General features: G+C 34.7%; 1 long non-coding RNA gene across 1 annotated transcript; it reads right to left on the minus strand.

The window, feature by feature from the left end:
• Positions 1 to 1144: 1144 nt before the first annotated feature.
• LOC132658521 (uncharacterized) lies at positions 1145 to 6477 on the minus strand. The gene is made up of 3 exons (XR_009598284.1): positions 6381 to 6477; positions 4800 to 4907; positions 1145 to 3351 (listed from the first exon to the last, which is right to left on the minus strand). It is a non-coding gene; the product is annotated as an uncharacterized LOC132658521 (long non-coding RNA).
• Between the last annotated feature and the right edge of the window lie 1506 nt (positions 6478 to 7983).

Consider the following 7983-nt stretch of genomic DNA (forward strand, 5'->3'; position numbering starts at 1 on the left):
TGTCTCTGCTTTTGAATATACTATCTAGGTTGGTCATAACTTTTCTTCCAAGGAATAAGCGTCTTTTAATTTCATGGCTGTAGTCACCATCTGCAGTGATTTTGGAGCCCAAAAAGATAAAGTCTGACACTGTTTCCACTGTTTTCCCATCTATTTCCCATGAAGTGATGGGACCAGATGCCATGATCTTCGTTTTCTGAATCTTGAGCTTTAAGCCAACTTTTTCACTCTCCTCTTTCACTTTCATCGAGGCCTTTTAGTTCCTCTTCACTTTCTGCCATAAGGGTGGTGTCATCTGCATATCTGAGGTTATTGATATTTCTCCTGGCAATCTTGATGCCAGCCTGTGCTTCCTCCAGCCCAGCGTTTCTCATGATGTACTCTGCATAGAAGTTAAATAAGCAGGGTGACAATATACAGCCTTGACGCACTTCTTTTCCTATCTGGAACCAGTCTGTTGTTCCATGTCCAGTTCTAACTGTTGCTTCCTGACCTGCATGCAGATTTCTCAAGAGGCAGGTCACATGATCTGGTATTCCCATCTCTCTCAGAATTTTCCACAGTTTATTGTAATCCACACAGTCAAAGGCTTTGGCATAGTCAATAAAGCAGAATGTTTATTTAAATGTTTTGCTCATTGTTTTAAATGGATATTTGTCTTTACTATTAAACTATTAACATTTTAACAATATCTTCTGGAAATAATTCCCGTTTCTGATACGTTATTTGCAAATATTTTTACCATTCTATGGATTGCCTTTGCACTTTCTTGATAGTGTCATTTGAAACACAGAAGTTTTGAGTTTTGATTTAGTCCAGTTAATCTACTTATCCTTTTGTTATTTGTGCTTTTGATATTGTGTCTAAGAAATAATTGCTTAACCTAAAAATCACATAGATTTATTCTTACATTTGCTTCTATTAGTTATCATTTTAACTCTTACATTTAGACTTTTTATCTATTTGGAAAGAATTTTTATATAGGGTTTTAGATAGGGTCTCAGTTTATACTTTTACATGTGGATATCCAGTTGTCTCAGCATTATTTCTTTAGCAGACTATTCCTATCCCCCCAACCCCCATCCCATGCTTAACTGTTCAGCAAGCTCACCAAAAATCAGTTGGCTGGCCACAAACACAAGGCTTTATTTCTGAACTCTCAATTTTATTCCACTTATTGATCTATTTATAAAGGTATTACACAATCTTACTGTATCTTCACAGCAAAATTGGAAATAGATGTGAATTCTCAACTACTTTCTTATTTCCACAAATATTTTAGCTGTTCTGGTTCTTAGCATTTCCTTATGAATTTTAGGATCAGCTTGTATTTCTAAAAAAAAAAAAGCAAAGCAATTTTATTTAAGTATAATTGAAAAATGGATTATAATAAATCAAGTTAGACAAATCCTCAAGTTGCATGGATGGCTATGCAGCAGCAAACTCTACCTTTTGTGTGTTTTCTGAAATTTTTTTCTTTCATTATCTAGTTATTTTTTTTTCTTTTGTTCCTAGTGATAGTTATTTATCAGCATTTCAAAGTGAAAATTATAATGAAACAGTAATTAAAGCCATCTGTTACTAGCAGAGAAAAAAACAGATGGAAGGTTGGGACAAAGTAGCCCCAAAAAGCACACAGAAAAATTCACTGTGACAAGGAGAGATAAAATGAAATTATTAAGATAAAGAAGAGTTATTCAATACACACATTTGAGATGTTTGGTTACAATTATGAAAATAATAGATTTAGTACATATCCTTCAGCACATTACAAAACAAAGAACAGATGAATTAATTAACATAAAAACATTATTCCTTACCACAAAGTGGCAAAATGGCCAAACACAAAGCTTATTATAATTACTGAAAAAAATACCATTTTATAAAATTGAGATGAATATAAGAAATTTTTAAAAATAGAACAAATAAATATGGGTCCATAAAAGTTCTTTCTTCCTCTAATATTTCCATAACAGTAAAAACACAAAATAAAAACTTTATCTAAAATATATTCATTTTTCAATGTGCTTACAACCAACAAGGAATAAAAAGACTAGTGAATAGATAGGAAATAACAAAATTATTTAGTTTACAAAGGAAAAAATAGAAATGTGTTTAAAATAATTTTGATTCAAACTTATCTCAAGAAATGGAAATATAATCAAGATAAGGCTCCATTTATTTGTTCTAATAACTAAGCAATTAAGTATAGTACAGAAATTACTATAGTTGGTATTGTCTCTTTTATAATTTTATAAAATTATAGAATGTTTTAAAATATAAATATAGGGACATTCATGGAGTTATAAAAATAATCATTTTATTAAGTAGTTAATAGCTTGAAATTGTTCAAAAAGGGAAATTATTCTTAATGTTATTATTGTATTCTTAACTTCAGTAAGAAAGAAGTAGTCATAATATGGGTTGGAAGCTATTTAAATGAACATTATGGATACCTATTACATAATGGTAATGGCAATGACATTAACATATATAGGTATATTGTAATTAAAAGATTACCTAGGAAAGAAAGAAATGAAAGTGTGAGTCCTGAAAATATTTTTAAATGCCTATTTAATAGAGTCAATTTTGACATTCTTAGCACATTTTTTCAAATCAATCCAGAAATATACAAAAAGTATAATACATCCTGACCAAATATAATTTATTTCCAAATTACAAGATTAACAGTTTTAAATTTAATTCAATGTAATTTATCATATTAAGAGACTGAAAATAGTTCAGAGATGCTTACACAGCTACTTGAATATCTACAATTAAAATAATTGATCATAGCATTTGTTTATGAAGATGTGGATCAAATGGAAAGCTAATGCAATGCTATTAGGAATGTAAAATGGTAAAACCACTTTGGAAAATAGTTTTCTACTTTCTTAAAATGTTAAACATATACCTACACTCTCTAGATATTTATCCACAGAGCTTAAAAGCACGTGTCTGTACATACAGACAATGGAATATTATTCAGTGCTATTAATACAAATAAATGAGCTATCAAACAGTGAAAGGACATGGAAAAATCTTAAATGCATATTACTAAGTGAAAGCAACCAATTTGAAAAGACTGTATACTATATGAGTCTGACTAGATGGCATTCCAAAAGAGAGAGAACGGCGGAGACAGTAGAGACCAGCGCTTTGAGGAGGTTGGGGAGAGGCTGGAATGAATCGGAGCGCCCTGAGAGAATGACCGCTGCTAACTGGGCAGACATTGACGGTGCTGCCGTGCCCTTCCACAGACGGGCATTGTGGATGGCTGCCATCGGGAAAAGGAATTGATGATGTCGCGTTGCATCAGAAAATAAAAGGGGTTGCAAGTCAGAGACTGCCCTGAAAAGAGAAGTGAAGTACAAATGAAGGAGCAGTTGCGGTTATCGATACTGTGTCCAGAGGATAAATGAAGGCTTCGTTGATGGGTTTGACCAAGTGCCCTGAACGGCACTCATCGGGTTGAACCAGCTCAAGTTCTGAAATCCTTTGACCGTTCTCTTTAATTTTCTGGGCTTTGACCTGATTCATCAGACTTTGGAAATTATAGATGACTCTGCCAAGTAGAAATCTATAGACTGCCGTACAGCCCTAGATGTTACTGGAAAAATCACTGCCTCCTGAAGGACAGGAGTTTGATGAAAAAGTTTGACTGGCTTTATGAAATAGAACATGGCTATTAAGATCGCAGTGATCCTTCCTCTTACATTTTACGGTAGTTCCTGGGGATGCATCAGGAGCTTGAGAAAGCTGTACTTATGTTCCAGCTACAGTGAAGGGGGCATATAGTCACTCCATTCTCCCTGAAAAGCATAGTAAGATTGTGGGTGTAACTCAACTATTTGCCATTCCATATACTTTTATATAAAATAATTTATTCAGAATCAATGTTATAAAATCAGGTGTTTTTCCATATTTGAAAAATAGAACTAAACAAGAAATATTGAATAACTATCAGCAAAAGTCCATTAAAGGTACAGAAAAACATTTGTCACTTTCTCTGATCTTATATTTATTATCATTGTACTGATAATAGGAAACTATTTGAGATTTTAAAAGTGAAACATGGGAATTCTCACAAGTTAGCTTTTGCTCACTCAAGAGCATTTCAACTGCATTTCCCACACACTCAAAGCAAAATAATTGCTTAGCTCAATAACATGATTTAGTAATGTCTCATGATTTGGCATTTTAAAAATTTGTTCCTGTAAAATTGAATATCGATCAGACCCTTATTGTTAATTGTAAGCTTTAATTTCTTGGCAACTTAAAGAATTGAAATAACATCAAGCTTTCTTTAAAGCTCTTGAAATTGAATTTATAATCTATAGACACATTTCATTTGTAAAATGTGTGAATCGCTGGCATAAGGATATATGTAAATAATGTTATACATAGAGTTACATGGTAAAATCAAACAATAAAAATTAAACACATTGTATTTCACACTTAAAGACTGGTTTAAGTGTATGAATTTTAACATTGGCCTACTACAAATCAGTAAATTCTATAATAGATTTAGATAAAATCTAAATTGTTTTAACTGAACAATATAAATTTCATGTAATGAGAAAACATCATTATATGGAATGTTTGAAAAATTAATAGAAACATCTGATCATTTTCCACTTTAAAATATGAATTTCCTTTCTTAAACAACTGAGTGTATTTCTTATTTGGGGAGAGTAAGTTTTTACTTTATTTGTGAATTATGTAGAGAAACTATAAAAGGATACAGGAGGAATTTTCTATCTTCCTGCTATCATAGTCCTAACTAGTCAAGCACTTACTGCTGCTGCTGCTGCTAAGTCGCTTCAGTCGTGTCCAACTCTGTGCGACCCCATAGAAGGCAGCCCACCAGGTTCCTCTGTCCCTGGGATTCTCCAGGCACTAAACAGCTATAAATAACAACAAAGAGACAAATTGTTCTTTAATTACCAGAAACAAATAGACTCTAGGAAGACAATGTAGAGCAGTCAAAACTTCAACCACTCACTGTGCACACACGTCCCTTGTGTCTAGAGTATCTGCCCACAGGACCCACATCAAATGCAGTTTTGGGGCTATACACATTTCCTCTATCATGCAGATGTCCCTCTCAATTAAGCCAGCAAATTAGGGATGCTGCATTAAAAAAATTAATAAAACCCAAAGTGAAAAAATTTTGTTAAGGCATTCAACTCTTACCCAGTTGTTGTTTTTTTTTTTTTTTTTTTTCTGCTTCTTGACATCAGACTTTTGCCTAAGTACAGGTAAAGTGTCAGTGTTGAGGACTCCTACGTGTAAATTTAATACTATGTTTGAGTAGAAGAGAAAGATAATATGTAATTTAGTATTTAATGAATTCCCATCCTATTATACAGAACACACACACTCACACGCACATATGAAAAAAAATGTCTGCAGTTAGAAGTTTATATAAATGATAAGGTAAATAAATCTATTTTGAGGCAGAGAGACAAGAAGAAAGTTGTATAGAAAAGAAGTAGAAATTGGGATAATAAGTGAGGAATATGGACACATGAGTTTATGTACTTATATGTGCAGATGATGATGTACATACATATATCTTAATATGTACAGTCAATAGTGAAAAATTAAAGTTCTGAGAATATATTTCATTCTGTTCACTGATTAGAGCAAAACCTATTCCTGTGATTTAAAATATAATTCAAATACACCCTCAGTTTTTATTTTAAACATTTTGAATCATAAATTATTTTATGAGACAATAGTCCAACCTAAACCACCATTTAGTGACTTAGCCCTGTAATACTCACATTTGTATCGCAAAATAGATGAAAACCCAGCATGGTCACTGAGTGAGTCACCCAGAAATGTAACTTCTGTATTCTATTTGAACAGTACTGCTTGCTGTTTTCCTCTGCAGAAATTCCCTGCAAGAGTGAGTTTGTTTGGTTTTCCAATAAACAAGGATTTTTTAAAGAATGATGAATATTAGTTCAAAGAGGGAAAACAAATATTAAAGGAGTTTAGCTACTCTCGTTGAATTTTTAGGCATGAAAATCCAAGGGGTATTTGGGGAAAGACAGCCAATATGTGCAATAAAGAAAAATGGGTATAATGAAGTAGAAGAAAGTCGTATTAAATGATGAATTTTATGAATGACCTACATAAATACAGGAGCATTCTCAGATCACAGTTAAATTCTTGAGTTTTATAATATTCTGATGATCGTCTTCTCTCTTAATAAAAATAGAAACTTGGTTATATAATAATGTTTAGATTTTGAGAGTGGGAGTCCACATAGTTGGATTTCATATATTACAGCAACATGAAAATTTCACGGAAACTCATCAATATAATTGCGACTCTGCAATAGAAAGCATCTTCTCCTTAATTACACTTACCAGGAGCTATGCTTTTAGCCGGCAAAGCCAGTGCCGCAAATCTGTTTCTAAGGCTGCATTGTTCTAATCCTCAGTTCCTGTGTTCGCATTGATAACTGCGCGGCCTGAAAACAGGAAGTCTTCCCCTTCTGCGGCTGCTTGGAATTGCTCTAATTTGTCCCGGTAATGGGTGCCAGATGTCAGGGTCTAAAAGGAAGCCGCAGCAGGCAAAAGATGGCTCTTCTGACCTTCTATTGAATTCCAGAGCTCTTACCCTCTTTTGTCTTCTGCGAAAATCAAATATTCACAAACATACTGAACCAAGGTGGGCCAGGCAGCCTCCCTCCTGGGGAAGCAGTCACAGCGGAAGAGAGATGGCAGCTTGGCAGTACCTAGGAAGGGCGACACCTGCCTCAGTTCTCCGGGCTGTCTTGTGGGGTGAGGGGTGGGGGGAGCAGAGAGAAAAAGGAGAGAAAAAATGAACCTATGTCATCCGCGTCCACAGAAGCATCTCCTGTATCGTGACTGCTCCTTCTTCAAAATTGCACTCTCCCCGATGGGGTCCTTGACATCTCCTTTTAGTAAAGACGATGCATAGGGTTTGAGGTTTTGTTTCCCTCTGCCTTTTATTTTTCAGTAACTCCAGGATAAAATGTCTTTGCTGGTATACTGTATATCTAATTTATTGCATTTGTCACTCCATTTGTCTGGGTAAAATACATTTAAATCTGGAAAAGTCTCAGCAGAGTAAATCAAAGTGAATACAGTCAGATGCCTGCTGCTGTTGATAAGAGTACAAACTGGCGATAAAGTCGATCAACTAGTCCAGGATTTACATGTCTGAGCATTTAAATCACATTCGTGTTAACTGATTTTCTACAGATTCACAGGACTGCACGCAACTCGTTTCCTATTTGTAATGAAGTTTCTATCCCCCAAATTTTCAAACAGATTTTTTCTTGGTGTAAACGGCAGATTTTTGTTCGCAAGGAGTGATCCTACAGGAGGTGTCTTTGTTTTCTTTTGTAAAGGTATAGTTAGAGAATAGAAATACCATCCTGAGGGAAAATCAAGCATTTTGTTCCCTCAGAAAAAGTAAGGAGTGATTGAAAAAAAGCAATTCAACTATTTATTCTATTAAACAGCTTTATCATCCAAGCAGCACATGAAATTTGAAAATTCAGATAAATAAAGTTATTTTAAAAGTTGTCATTATTCAGTATTTGCCTATCAGAGCTGGGAATGCTAAAATTTAAAATCAGTAGGAAATGTTACGGAGAAGGCAATGGCATGCCACCCCAGTACTCTTGCCTGGAAAATCACATGGACAGAGGAGCCTGGTGGACTGCAGTCCATGGGGTCACTAAGAGTCGGACACAACTGAGCGACTTCACTTTCACTTTTCACTTTCATACATTGGAGAGGGAAATGGCAACCCACTCCAGTGTTCTTGCCTGGAGAATCCCAGGGACGAGGGTGCCTGGTGGGCTGCCATCTATGGGGTCACATAGAGTCGGACACGACTGAAGTGACTTAGCAGGAAATGTTAAGCTTATTCAACGTTCACTGTCCCAATGAAATGACACTACTGTCCTGGACTCCTCCTTACAATTAAGCTAGTCTG

This window comes from Ovis aries, chromosome 23, assembly GCF_016772045.2.
Source record: "Ovis aries strain OAR_USU_Benz2616 breed Rambouillet chromosome 23, ARS-UI_Ramb_v3.0, whole genome shotgun sequence".
NCBI classification, from domain to species: Eukaryota; Metazoa; Chordata; class Mammalia; order Artiodactyla; family Bovidae; genus Ovis; species Ovis aries.